At 43.4% G+C, this 14,799-nt stretch overlaps 1 long non-coding RNA gene across 4 annotated transcripts in view; it reads right to left on the bottom strand.

Moving 5' to 3' along the window:
- The window catches only part of LOC107978189, a 175,655-nt gene that overhangs the window by 153,358 nt on the left and 7,498 nt on the right, over positions 1-14,799 (bottom strand). Inside the window, exons 1-3 of one of the 4 annotated variants that reach the window (XR_004772482.1) lie at positions 6,595-11,031; positions 4,539-4,612; positions 3,036-3,217 (exon numbers count right to left, since the gene is read on the bottom strand). This is a non-coding gene — a long non-coding RNA (uncharacterized LOC107978189). Of the gene's footprint in view, positions 1-3,035; positions 3,218-4,538; positions 4,613-6,594; positions 11,032-14,799 lie in introns of those variants that run through there. The other 3 variants (XR_004772483.1, XR_004772484.1, XR_004772485.1) reach the window with 3 other exon arrangements.

Genomic DNA, 14,799 nt, shown 5'->3' with positions numbered 1-14,799 from the left:
GGTGACATAGGGAAGGTTTAAGAGGAGGGACGCTGATGTGGCAGCCCCTTCTTTTGCTTTCATCTTTGGCTTGCTGTACTTACTGATGCCCCGTTGGCTGGCTAGTTCTCTCTGTAAGTAAAGCTTTTCCCTATTAAATTCTCTTGTATTTTTATCTGGCTCCATATTGGTAATATCCCACATTAATATACTGTAACAAAACTAAGTCTCACTGCGCAGTAGAGGACACAGGTTAAGTGTGACAGGGATGGTGCCCTGGGGATACCCAGAGAGAAGACGCTTGGGGCCTTGAGTGTTGGGAAGCAATGGGGCTGTCATTCTGAATATCCCCAGAGAAAACCCCTGGGCTTTGTAGGAACCAATGTAAAGGATGCTGAATCTTAGGTGAAAGGGGGAAGGGAGGTATTGACATTTCACTGCTCTTCTCTTCACAAGTAGAAAGTACAACACAACAGTGGCCCATTTCCAATGTGACGGTTTAATACTGACTGTCAGCTAGACAGGATGCACTATCACCTAAGAGACAAATTTCAGGCATGGCTGAGAGTTTCTAAACTGGGTTCACTGAGGTGGGAAGACACACCCTAACTATGGGCATTGCACCCAGATTGAACAAAAGGAAGGAAGCAAAATAGCCAGCATCTCTCTCTCTCTCTCTCTCTCTCTCTCTCTCTCTCTCTCTCTCTCTCTCTCTCTCTCTCTCTCCATCTTTCTGCTTCCTGACTGTGAACATAGTGCAGCCAGCTGTCCTAGGCTCCTGTCACCATGCCTTCCCACTACCAACCTTAAGACTACAAGCTGAAATACACCTCCCTCCTTTAAGTTGATTCTTGTCAAGTATCTAACATAAAGCAATGGGATAGGAGTGGAGAAGTTACTGGCCCTCCCCTGTAACAAGAGTGTGGACATGAAACAGGGATGCCCTGGGCAGTGAGCACATTACACCCAGGGCAAAAAAACAGTAGCAGTGCCATCATGGTGAGTCAGAGAGGAGGGGAGTCACATGCTCTGTCAAATCATCAAAAGGATAATTTTTTGCTAGCTTCTGCAAGCCCATCAGAAATGCCAGCCATTAGCAGGAGCTATGTGGAGTCTCCTCAGTTTGGAGAAGGGCCTGGATACTCACGTAGTGAATACTTGAGTTATCTTCTAGGAAATCAGTTTAATTTCCCATGTCATGTGACCAAGGAAACCTGACTATCACTTGGAGAAAAGGGAAAACTGGGAGGGTCCTTTGTGTGCTGACACTTAATTCTCTTCAGTGACACTCATTAGCAAAGGAGTGAGCCAGCTGCAGAGGAGCAGGTGGAAACTCCAGGCCTCTGCTCTCTCCCCACACTGCACCTCACACCTGTGAAGGAAGCCTCCCTAGAGAAGCAAGGAGGGAAGAGTGCATGCTGTGTTTATTCCCATAAAAGTGCTGTAAGAATCAGAGGCAACAGTCTCACCAAGCTTAGAGAAAATTTTGCACTGAAGATTGACACAGCTGAGAAAGGGAGAAAAACACACAATTTAAAAGCAAGCTATATACTTTAGAAGCACAAAAGAAAAGAACTAAGTTTTTAAAAAGCAACCCATAGAAGCAAGGAGGGAGAATGCTGTGGTAGTTTGCATGAGAATGATGAGAATGGCCAGTATAGACTCATATATGAATGTTTGGTTCCCAGTTGGTGGAACTGTTTAGGAAGGATTTGGAGGTGTGGCCTGTGGGAGGAAGTGGATCCTTGAGGGTGAGCTTTGAGGTTTCAAAAACCCATGCTATTCCCAGTTAGCTCTCTCTGCCTCTTTTATGTAGATCAGGATGTAAGCTCTCAGTCACTTCTCCAATGCCATACCTGTCTGCCTGACTTCCACCATGCTTGCTCTAATAATAGTCATGGACTAACCCTCTGAAGCTGTAAGCAAACCCTAATTAAATGCTGTCTTTTATAAGTTGCCTTGGTCATGATGTCTCTTCACAGAAACAGAACAGTGACTAAGACTGAAGTCAGATTGTGAAGAACAGTTACAAGGGGGATCAATAAAATGACTTAGCAGGTAAAGGTAAAGGGCTTGCTGCCAAGCCCAATAACCCGCATTCAGCCTCTGGATCACACAAGTCTTCTACTGACCTCCACATGTGTATCAATGCACACTGTGTGCACTTGTGCATATGCACACATATGATACATAAACATGTGTAGAAATAGAGAAGTTATATGAAATGGGATTATATTTAAGAACTTTGCTGATTGTGGCTCAAAGGCATAAACTTAACCAAACCCATCCAAACCCAGGAATGACCACTGGAAGAGATCAGCAGGTCTCTCATTGCAGATGGGTTTCTGCACAGGGAAAGACAAAGCAAGGTATCCTCATGAAGTAACAGTGACTTTGTAAGAGCCTTGTACTCCATCTATTCAAAACCTTGCTATGACTGTAGTTCAGTAAGCCTTGTTTATAATAAAGGTCTTCCAGGTATCACTGTGATGCAAGATTTTGACAACCCAGTATAGCTGGAACTAGTGCAGAGAAAGTCATGTGCACCCTCTTGCCAGAGGTTGCCACTAGAACTCAAGTATTTGATTTAAGGTTCCAGTCCTCTGGGATAATCTAGAATGTACCCTCTGAAGTAGAAGGAAAGTGCTGTCATCTTACAGATCATACAAAAATAAATAAAGCTAAGCCTTTTGTTAATTTCTGAGCAGTTTTAAATATAAGGAAAATTTACACACAAATCAAGGAAATTCCCCATCTGTTCCATCTCCTCATAGTTGTACTCTTTATTAGCATTTCACACATGAGCCTGAGTTAAGAATTGTTACAACTGATGAACACACCACTGTCACCAGAAGTCCAGGCCTTTAAGATATAATCAGTGAGGAAATGGGAAGTGGGCCATGAAAAGACACAGAAGAAACAAATCCATGCAGCTAAGTGAAACCAGCCAGTCCTTAAAGGCTACAACAGGCTGTATATAACTCACATTTAGATTAGTGACATCTTAGGAAAAGCAAAATGATGGAGTTATTGAAGAGATGGGTAGTTTTCAGTACCTCTGGTTGAGATGGGATGAGCAGGAAGAACACAGGGGCTTGCAGACAGTGAAACATCCTGTATGGTATTCATCATTTAAGTGCTCACATAGCCCTTCCTCTTGGGGGCCAACCCAATGCTCTGCTGAAGCTCTGGCAAACTCTCCCAGGAAACTCCTGACACAGACTCCTGAATCCAGACCCTGTGAAGGACAACCATGTATAGACTGGTTCCTTAGGAAATAGATGTGCTAAGTCCATCTCCATTGTTGGTTTACAACTCCCCTTCATTAATCTAAAAAAAAAAATACAGACAGCACATCCTCCACATGTGAGACAAAATGCATGGATGGCATGAGGAATTGAACCGTTGAGCAACTCAGCAAAAACAACTGTCCTCACAGAGATGACAGTCATGGAGAAGGCACACAGCAAATAAAACAAATAGGCACAATATGTTACAAGTTAGTAGTCCCTATGAGAAAAATTGGGATAGAAAATTTATTTGAAAGGATCTGGATAGAGAGCTGTGACTTTGGGGAAGGCACACTGAAAAAGGGGGTATCTGAAAAGTGTTATTAAAGGAGATGAGGAAACATCATCAAGGCAGTGATTGAGTAAAGACATATTCAGGGAAAGGGCAAGATGTGTGCATAGACACACAGCCATATAGGCAGGAAGCTGAGAGCAGAGGCACCCACACCAGAGAAGGAAGAATGTTATGCTTTCCTTGGATCATTTTGAGACAGTGTTGAACATACATGGTAGGTGAAACACTGAAGCCCCAGACTAAGAAAGTAATAAAGGAGTTCCAGGACAGGTGATTCTAGTTCAGACCATAGTGTGGCCATAGCTGGGGAAGAACAAAAGGGTTCAGGACACCACACACTAATGAAAGAAGTGTACAGGACTGTTAACTGACCAACTGTGAGGAGTGAGATAGAAAGGCATCAGGGATAATTCTGGGATGCTTCTGGCCCTCAGTAGCTGAAATGGGGCGGGGGGGGTGCTTCTTACTTCAAAGACACCTTTGAAGACATGAGAGCCAACCCTCATCCATGCAAAACATCCCAACTGACCTGGCTTATCTGGAAAGTGATCAGAGTGGGCAGATCAAATAACACTCCAAGTTCCAAGAAAAGCAATGGAAAATTAGTCCTAGCCAAACACATCCTGGAAAACTTTTCACCTTCAGGGATATGGGGTGGCAGGGGGTTATCTAAGAACTATTAAGGGAAAAATATATTATCTACAAAGGAAGGAAAGGCAGCCTTCTCTCAAGACCTACACATAAGACAGGGAAAGCACATCTAAGCTGACTGATGGGAAATGAATGTGATCCTGGAGCTCTCCCCACAGCCAAGTGATCTTTTATACATGAAACAAAGAACGCATTTCCTCGGTACAAAGACAGACTTTGGAAAATTTTCACACATGCAAATCTGAAAAAAATGACTTGACTACATAAATGTAAATTCAGAATGAGAGATTCAATTCGTAGAATAAGTTAACGGGTTCATTTACCTTCTTGGAAACTCTGACAAGTAAGTGTTCTTGGAGGTAAAACATTCATGGATGACTGTACCGCACAGTGTTACCTTCAAGGGGAGAACAGGAGAAAGTCTCAGCTATAAAAATGAGGATAATGCCACTATGGTGGTGAATCTGTTAGCCATTTGGGATCCAAAATGGCGATCAATGAGAAGCAGACATCAGTGTGTAGCAAATGGATTGTGGAGAGGAATGGACTGTCAACACACACAGTATTAGGAAGTTATGGGTTTCTGTGGCATGGCAGTGTGGTTATACTTAAAAACATTATATATGTGTTAGAAGAATTTAAACATTCTCACCATAAAGAAAGGATAAAAGTCTACAGGCATGGACATGATAATCACCATAATCACCACCCAGTGTCTCCATGAACTGATCACATTACATCCCATAACTATTGCACATCTGCCAATCAGAAACTATCTTTTTAAAGTTATTATGCTCTAATGTGATGCATTGTTAATGCTATGGGGGTAGTACAGTGTGTGGGATAAAAGAACAACGTAAAATATGACCATACGACAAGTACTATGTAAGAGGCTCCCTCGAAACAAAAGGATTAGAAGAAACACTGATCAGCAGCCTGACAGGACTTCCCAGCCTCTTTCCTCCTTTGCTTTTGTATTTATGTATTTTCCTCATGCACCAATTTTACAACATTAAAAAGAGAATTAAAAATGCTGACACAATAATGTGGAGCCAGAAAGAAGGGTAGACAAAGACAGAGGCAGAGACACACAGAGAGAATGTGCACGGATATCAGATGCATAAATAACAGCAGTTCATGACTCTGAACTAATAGGGCAGAGATGGTGACCAAGGATAACATTGAAGATTAGATTTAAAAACTTGAGTTCTAGAATCTAAACCAGCATCAGATTTCAAGCAAAAAATTGGCAAACATGAACCAATGACAAGACAAATAGTGATAAAATTCTTCAATTCAAAGAATCAAGAGCATTGTGGTTTTTGAAACACACACCAGATGAGAGAGAGAGAGAAGTTGTGTTTTCAAAGCAAACACAAGCTTGATAATCTAATTTGTTTAAAAGAACAAGTTGTATGACCCAAGGATGGCGGCAACTGAGCCGAGCATTCCTGTCATCTATAAGGGAGCACTCACAGAGCCAAGGCTCCTGCCTTGGGCTTTATCTGTGCAAGTCAATGGAGGTGACACCCACCATGTGAGCTTGAGAGCATGCAGACAGGAGGAAAAACATGAAGAACCGTGCATGGAAAGATTGCTGGGTGCCTTATTTTCAGTGATGAATAAGTCCAATTACCTAATTTGGAGAAGTGAAAATATCATGAATGTGGGTGGTCTATGCCTCATAGAAACTAAAAGTAAATACAGCTAAGTGAGGAAGGCTGCTAATGAGTGTAATTAAGTGTATCGTTGATGAAACAAACAGTTTTTTTTTTAAAGATAGGGAAATATCTCATTTCAAATCTACAGATTAAACGAATGATAAACATAGAAATAGTCTGTGGGGGTAAAGGGGAAACAGAAGAGCTAAGGCTCAAAATTATGCACAAAAGCTGCAAAACAAATAGCCCAGATGGAGATCACCCAGGTGGGAAGCTATGGAGACAAGGAGGTGATAATCTTCATGATGAATGGGAAGAAAAGCCTTGCATCTGTAGTAGCAATTTTTCTCATCTCTGTGTCCAAACACCTGAGAGAACCAACTTCAGGGAATGGAGGTTTATGCTGGCTCATATGGTCTCAGACATGTCTGTCACGGTGGGGAGGCACAGCAGCAGGGGCTGGAACAAGGAGCATGGGGCTCTAGTTTACTCACACATTGTACACAGAAGGGAAGAAGCAAGCCAGATCCTGTGACACTTACAAGCTTCAACTCCCCTCTTTTAGCATCCCGTTTCCTTATATCTTACAGGATTCACACCTTCAACATACCATTACAAGCTGGAGATGTATTTAAAACATTAACCTTCATTTCAAATTCAAGCTATAGTAGCATCCAATGAGGCCTCCCAGAACTGAATATGTTTTCATGTCCATTACCTTGGGATGAAGTTGCTTGGGTTACTGGGAATGACACAGAGGTCACTGAAAGCCACTGGCTGGAATGTCCATGCCTGAGGGACTAAGGAAGTGAGTTAGAAGCCAAACTCTGAGGAATCAAACCTAAAGTAGACTGAGCTCACAGCTGCCCTTTCAGAAGCTTCCGGCTGTGTGCTGTAGACTTCAAAGATTTAATATGCACCCTGTTAGGATTAGTTTACACTGTCAATCTGACATGATGCGCATGCCACTGGGAATAATCTCAATTAGGGTTATCTACATGAATCTGACCTGTGGACATATCTGTTAATGTTTGTCTTGATTGTGTTTCCTTCATTGATTTGCTGCCTATTGTGGGTGGCATCATTCCCAAAGCAGGAGAGTTGGACTGCATGGTGTGGAGAGAGGACTGAGCACAAGTAAATACACACATACCACTTTTCTCTGTTCTTGACCATGATGTGATATGAGCAACTGGGCACAAGCTCCTGTCATTGTGACCTCCTGACAGTGATGGACTGAAACCTGGAGTCATTTGGTGAGGTGAGATACAATAAGCCTGGAGTCCCCTAAACTGCTTTGTGTTAGGATACAGAGATGGAACTATGTTGTGTATCTCACTTTAACAAGTCCTACAGTTCTTAATAAATGTCTTTTGGACCAGTATCCTGAGAGCCACACTCTAGTCTCCACCTCTGACATAAATCCTCATGGTTCCCTACTGTGATTTGAACCTCCGGTCCCTGAAGGAAGTCAATGACTCCTAGTTACTCTCCAAATCTGAAGGGATATTTCCTAGAGTTTTGTCTAGGGTGGTGAGATTGTCATTTCTAATTTACTATTCTTGAGTGTTCTAAATGTACCATGGTTCCAGCCATAGGGAGGGAGGGAGGAAATGAGGGAGGGTGGGAAGAAGGGAGGGAGGGAGGGAGGAATAAAGAAAATACTATTGGTCTCAAATAACATAGAAACTCTACTAGGGAAAGAGGGCAAGATTTAGTGTTCAAATTGCAAAAGTCAGTGCATACTGACAAGGACATTTGGAAATGAGAGGAGGCAGGTTTTTTCTGATTCCAGAGCTTCTAGTAAAACCTGAACATGGAAACATACATTGAATCCATTTCTCTTCGTGGTTCCAGGCCCTGTGGCCAGGTATGGTGTTGAGCACATAGCTGCGGTTTTTAGCACCTCCTGGGTCTCACCCAGCTGAGACCATGTCCCATCCCCCCTCCACCCCAAGTGTATTCATGGCCTGAAAAGCCATGGAAGAAAGAGAACTCCAGACAGGGAAGACCTCTCTTCTCAAAAGGAAGTCAAGCATATGTTGGTGTGATGCTGTAAGATGGATTTCTGTTCAGTAGCGTCGAGAACTTATATTCCATGGTGATATAAACCTACCACCTCGAAGGTTTAACACACTTACAAAAGATCAACCAGTTATTTATCTGAATGGAAACTTTCTTCCTTTTGTGTCACTGAAAAGTATTGTATATTAATGTTGTCTAGAGAGAGAGACAGAGAGAGACAGAGAGAGACAGAGACAGAGAGAGAATATAAAAAGATCCCCATGTACTGCCCCCCACTCTAACAGTGTCAGTGTGCCTCAGGGAAAAGAGAGTCTGTTACCATTTTGATGTAAATTCTTCCAGAATATATTAATGTATTATGACAGGTGTCCATATATCTATATATAAGAAAATAGTTCCACTCTCTGCAGGTGCAGGTGTGTGTGTGTGTGTGTGTGTGTGTGTGTGTGTGTGTGTGTGTGTGTGTGTGTGTGTGTGTGTTGCTTAGCTCTCAGGGTGGAAAACTAGGTTATCTGGAGCTGTATTGTATCTAACTCAAAACCCAATAGACAGCCTCGAGCTACTTCCTGTGAGCCTCATCTTACCTATTTTTCATCCTAGCCTCTCTGGTCTGCTACAATTCCAGTCTTCAGACTGTTTTGAGTCCTGGCACTGCCATACCCATTTTCTTTATTTTTAATATTAAGGAATTCCTTCTAATTTTGTCCTATGGTTGGCAGTCCTCATTACCAAATAATTTATTCTTTAAGTGATATATTAAGAAAACACAAGAAAAACTAACTTCTAAACACTTGGAGATACAAAAACATCAGCGATGTCAAGGCAAAAATAGCAACATAGGTAAGGTGGTAAAAAACTGTTGAGAGTGGTGAGAAAGGACAGGCAAATAGGGAAACACAAAAGCAGAACAGAGGCTGCCTTTGAATGGAAGAAGACACAAAAGAAAATATAGAGGCATTGAACCCACAGCAGACAAAACAGTAGAATACTAACACATTTCTGCGCAGTACTGAAGGAATGGCAGGTACCAAACTATAAACAGCATAGGAGAGTGTTGCCAGGAGGATTTCTCAGACACTGTAGGTGCCCTGCAGCTGTGGCCATCAGCCTTGCATGCCTTGCCTTCGCCCCACCCCTGCCCGATCCCCATATTCACCCTCGTGTTAATCTCATAGTCACCTTTCCTCTTGTGCTTATGTGTAGCCTCATGTTTGCTCTCCTCCTCACTTCACCGCTCCTTCAAACCCTCCCTCTGCAAGCAAAGCAAAACACAAACTCAAACCAAAAGGTCTGCATTCTGTAACCCCTCGGCATCAGAGTGAAGCCCCCACCGGAGGAGTGTCTCTGTCCCTTTAGAAGGCATGTTGTACCCATCTTCTGATTATCAGTCACTGTCAGCCAATGATGCCAGCACCCACTAACCTGTTATTTGGAGCCAACTGCTTCCTTCATCCTCCTGCTCATGAATTGCTATCAGCCAAGGGGCACTCCTTTTAAGGGTGGTCAGGAACCATGTGGCACACAGTAGTAAGGGACAGCCTGCTCTGGCCCACATTCTGCTTGTATCTTCTGATTTATCCTGACACAGAGAACAGCCTAAGCCCCCCACAGTCTATGCAGCGAGCATCCTCCAGCTCTGATTGGATATGACAGAGCTGCTAAGAGCCCACTCCTCCAAGGTGAAGAAGGCATCCCTAGGCAGGGCCTGACACTGTCTGGAGGAGAAAAGATGTCTCCAGGCAGATTGTCTGTCACTGCAGCCTACCCTCCTAGTCATGCTCAGACTGACCTGCCTTGGGGATGGCGAAGAGCAGGTAAAGAAAGTCCTGGGTCTACTCGACACAATAAAACAAAGGAATGGTGCAGGCTCATGGTCTTCCCAGGACTGTCCACTCCCACTTTGAGCTGGAGTGTTATTCAGGTGCTGATTTAGACTCCAGGGCTAAGGGACACTGTCCTGGCCCATGTGCTAGGGTTTTCTACACTCCATGGCTAGCTTTCCAGAACATGTCACATAGTATCAGCTTGGCTGCAAGGAGGTGACCAGCACCCCTGCATCTAAGTGACTTCAAAGAAAAAGTCCTCCCTCAGAATGTATAACCTATCTTGAGTCTGTTGAGGACTCCCATGTCAATTCTCTGTTACCAAGGAAACTAGGTTAGAAGACCCTTGGAGTCACCCAGAATGTTTCTATCCCAAAAGACACAGAGAAACTAAACTCACTAAATGGGAAACACTGAGGATGCTACAAATGGGCACATGAGAAAAGGAGAACTCACTCCAACCATCTCCTCAATGTTGATAGCCATGGTGTTCACTCACCTTCTCTGCCTGGCCAACCTGCATGTTTTCAAAGTCTTTGCTGCTCTGCTTCTCCCTCACAGTCCTCACTGTAAACCTCACTAAAGGCAGTGGGGAACAACCGTTCCACCACACTGTGTTGAAGTTAGCTCACTGGGTTTGGACTCAGCCTCACTGAAGATTTCAGGGGGGAATGGTACCCAGATTCTTTCTCCAAGATGTGGCTTGGATGACTTCTAGCCTAATTTTCAGCAGGGTCCTTACTGCTGTCTGAAGCTCTGTGAACATAGTCATTACTGGCTTTGTTTCAATTTGAATCCTGGGGACACTGGAGGGTCAGATTAGAACACTTCCTGTTACTACAATCATGCCCCTTGGGGCACCTAAGCTGCAGCATCTCGGACAACAATGTCAAAGCTACCCCTGTGTGTGGTGACACAGTATGCTCCAAGTTAAATCTGAAATAACTAGCCCTACCTCTTAGAGTTCTTGAGAGCTGTGCACTTGGTAGACTGATGGCATGTACTTAGTATTCAATAAATGCTCATTTCCATACCTCTTCTAGCTCAGGGTCAGGGTCACTGGTGCCTTAACCTTTGTGTTCTCTGAGACTAATCTCTCCTTTGGACTTTTTCGAGAGATCTAACAGCTAAGCTGCTTTTCAGTATGTTGGCTGTGGGAATCAGGGTGTGAGATGCCTCGTTAGTGGATAAACTAATCCAAACCCTGGCAAGCAGCAGGCCTCTCCACTGCCTTCATCCAAATTGACTCAGGATGCAAAGTCTGAGGCACATGGGCCAAAATATGGATTGCTTTCTACATGTTCCTTCAACAGCTCTCAGAGGCAGGTTTGTTTCCTGAGGACACTGAGAAATCATATGAGAATGAACTGAAGGGGCCTTTGCTCTGCCTGGGTGCTTCAGCATTTGTTCACTGCCTGCTCTGATAAGGAAATGTGCAAAGCAGTGCGGATGCTGTTGGCCAGAGGCCAGGGAACACTACAGAAACTTGGAATACAGCCCAGAAACCACAGCCAAGGGATGAGCCTATGCAAAGGACAAACTTAGCACCTGCTGAAGGACCAACAACCATCATTTGGGGCTCAGGGAGGCCTTCATGATGTGTGGAGGGGCTTCTGAAGATGAACACCATTCCAAATTCCAAGTCAGAAGTCTACATATGTGTGTGTGTGTAGGAATCTTTGTGGGGAGGAGTCTATCTCTTGTCAGCATCTCAAAGTGATCCAGGAAGGAAAACAATTCTGTAGCTCTGGGAAAGTGGATGCTGTTAGTATTCAGGCATCTATACTGGCCTGCCCTTGAAGTTCTGACAGGATACATTCTCAGCTGCAGCCACTAAGAACACCCACTGTGCACATCCACTTTTTAAAAGGGCCCCCCACCTTATTTCTCTCTCTGTCTCTATCTCTGTCTCTGTCTCTGTCTCTCTCTCTCTCTCTCTCTCTCTCTCTCTCTCTCTCTCTCTCTCTCTCTCCCTTCCCCATCTCTGCCTCTCTTTTCTCTTCCTCTGCTCCTAACCCCAGAGGCTGGTTTCCCCCTTCCCCTTCCTCCTTTTCCCATTTCCTTTCCCCTATTAAAAAACCCCTCCATGTGAGCTCTGTCTCATGGCATCTTTCTCTCTCGTGACACTTTTTAAATGACAACAGACACAGGGAGCTTTCTTTGCATGGCAGACTTATTATCACATGGCTTAGCATAACTAACCTTTAGCCCTTTAAAATAATCCAGGTGCCAGGCCCGCCAGCTTGCATTCAAATGTTGTCCAGAATTGCATCTACCCGTTTATCCTCATGTCAGATGAAGCTGTCTTTGCTATTATTCCCCTCTCTTCTGTGCCTGTGTCTTGCTGTGTATGTATACACATGGTCACATATCCCACCACATGTATGTACTGCTATGCAAGCACATGTGTAATGGTGCATGGAAAAGCAGGAGATCACTGTCAGGTGTCTTCCTCAGTCATGCTCCACCTCACTTTTGAGGCAGGGGCATCTTAATGAGCCTGGGGTTCACCAAATTAGCCACAACCCTTAGCCAGCAAGTTGCTGTTGTGTAGGCTAACACAAGGGAGACAGCAACTCTGCTTTGTTCTTTGACTCCATACAAGAGAAGCAAAGAACTGAGGGTGGTTACCTCCTGGCACTTCAGAGTTCAGTGACAAGTCCAGGGAGATTATCATAGTCTACAAATGTCACAGTGGTAAAAGCTTGCCTTGTGACCAATAAAAACACCATCCTATATCAACAGAGATTCATTTTTTTTAGTATTGGGAAAAAAGCATCACAAATTTATTTCAAATAATAAACAAGGACAAGCTACTAGGCAATTGCCACCTACCGCACTGTCTTTGATGTCACCAGAATCTCAAAGATAACATTCAACAGAGATTCTTAAGGATTGTGTTAAATAAAGAAAGGAATGAACTGACTGGTCTAACTTGGAAGAAATCTATTCTTATAAAATCTAGCTGTAGCTTATTGAATATTCATCACGTGCCAGATACTACCATAGTAACTTTATCTAATGACTTACTTAATTGCAACAATTCCATGAGAAAAGCAGTTATGGTGAATATTCTAATTTTTATAATTCACAACACCAAAGAAGAGATGTTGAATAGCTGTCCCAACAGGGCACCACCACTGCAGAACATGCTGGGACATCACTTGGAGACTCCACAACCTTGGGGTCCTCAGCAACATTCTGTATACTTTCTCTGCTCTCCCTCTGTATAGCTCAGTAATTACTACTTTTATGGTTTGTTTTAATATTTTAACTATTTTTCTTCTCATGTATCAATGAGCTGTTAATTCTCTTCTTCAAACAGAAGGGAGTAAGGAGAGTTTTAAATGCCCACGCATGTGCTTCTGGTTTCATTCCAAAGCCCCAGTGACAAGGCTAAGCTGACCCCATCCAATACCCAAAGCAAAGTTCCTGGACAATCCCTTTCTCTCTCACATTTCAGAACTCATAGACTCTGCTCTGAATCACTGTGATATAAAATTGCTGGGATGTACTTTGCAAATGATAAACTCTTCCCTTCAAAACTATCAAAGTTAGCTTGCATAACTTATTTTAATAATAAGCCCTAGTATTATTTCCCAATTATAGATCAAATAGTAGACATATTTTAAAAGCAAGTAAAATCTGTCTCAAAATATAATAGACAAACCCTGCCTCTTGATATAAAAAAGGCAAGAAAAGTCAATGCATTTCAAAGAAAGTATGCAATCGACTAAGAAAGACAAGAATTTAATTCAACCCTTTAAGACACAAAATTGAGGATAAAAAATAAGTCTAAAAACAAATATTGTAGTGGTCATACAATACATCTATAAGAAAGACTGAAGCATAAATAAAAGTGTCAAGTGTTGAAAATAAATTTCTTGACAAATACTAATCAAAATAGGATCTCCCTCAATGATACAGTGCTTGCACTTTCTCCAAACATGTAACACGATAGATTTTTAAAAGTACCTTCTGATTGGGTTGTTCCAAAGCTGGGTACAAGTGAGCACAGGATTTTTCCCTTGGCAGCAGGAATCAGAAGGCTAGCCCACTGCACTGACCAGCTCACATGGGAGTTGAGTTTAAATGCTGGTAAAGCAAAACCCTCCAAGAAGCAAGGGAGCTCCCAAATAAAGAACTAGGGGATCTTAAAGAGGTCTTGGCAGATTTGGGATCAGAGGAACTGGGATCCTGAGATGAAAATGAACTCCTGAAGACGTTGGGCCAAGAATGGAGATAGACATGGGACATAAATTCCCTGTGTCCCGATGGGGAATTTCCACCTACTGCAGAACAGAGTGCAGTGGAAGTGAGAGCTGTGCTAGCACCAAGAGCTGCACCCTGCCTCCCTGGCTTCCTATGCCTCACCAGGGATGCTAAGGTTTGAATGAAGTCCATTTGATTTCAAGAAAATAAGCCTTGCACCCAAACTCAGGGAAACCAAGCATGAGGCAATTAAAACCACTTGGGCTCTGTCTCTGCCTTCCACTGTCAGGTAGAGGGTGGCACCCGCCATAGTATCTTTTCTTCTAATAATTAGCTCCCATGAGATCCATGAGTGAATAGACCAACCTTTGCTGTCATCCACCTCTGTAAAGACACCCCTCCCCATGGCTCTCGTGCAGTGTCATTCAGCTCTGGTTTAAAACCATGTCCCTGCTGCTGCTCATTGTCCCCAGTCTCTCCATTTACTCCCAGCCGGCAGCCCTCCCCATCCATGCAAAGTTCAGTGTGCAACTATGTAGTACAATGACAAAACCTGAGCACATCAGATCTACAATTGACTTGGGGGAGGCAGAGTTGCTGGGAAGAGGGCAGAACTTCCCTCAGTAGCCACTGAAGTAGTACAGCCAATTAATATTCCAGCTGCAGAGAGGCACCACTACAATGATGTGGAACAATAACAACTCGGTGCAGTGAAGTTTTAGAAAAACAGATTTGCCTTCTACTTCCAGGTTTGGTGATAATGACTCGGAACAGGGCTGGCCAACTGGCAGCCCTGTTACATCTCTTCCTTCTGTCTGTGCCAGAGAAAGCTCCCACATTCCAAATGAGACTTGGAAGTCCAA

This window comes from Cricetulus griseus (assembly GCF_003668045.3).
Source record: "Cricetulus griseus strain 17A/GY chromosome 1 unlocalized genomic scaffold, alternate assembly CriGri-PICRH-1.0 chr1_1, whole genome shotgun sequence".
NCBI lineage: Eukaryota > Metazoa > Chordata > Mammalia > Rodentia > Cricetidae > Cricetulus > Cricetulus griseus.
The sequence above is the reverse complement of the archived record's forward strand: the minus strand, read 5'-3'. Positions and strand labels throughout refer to the sequence as shown.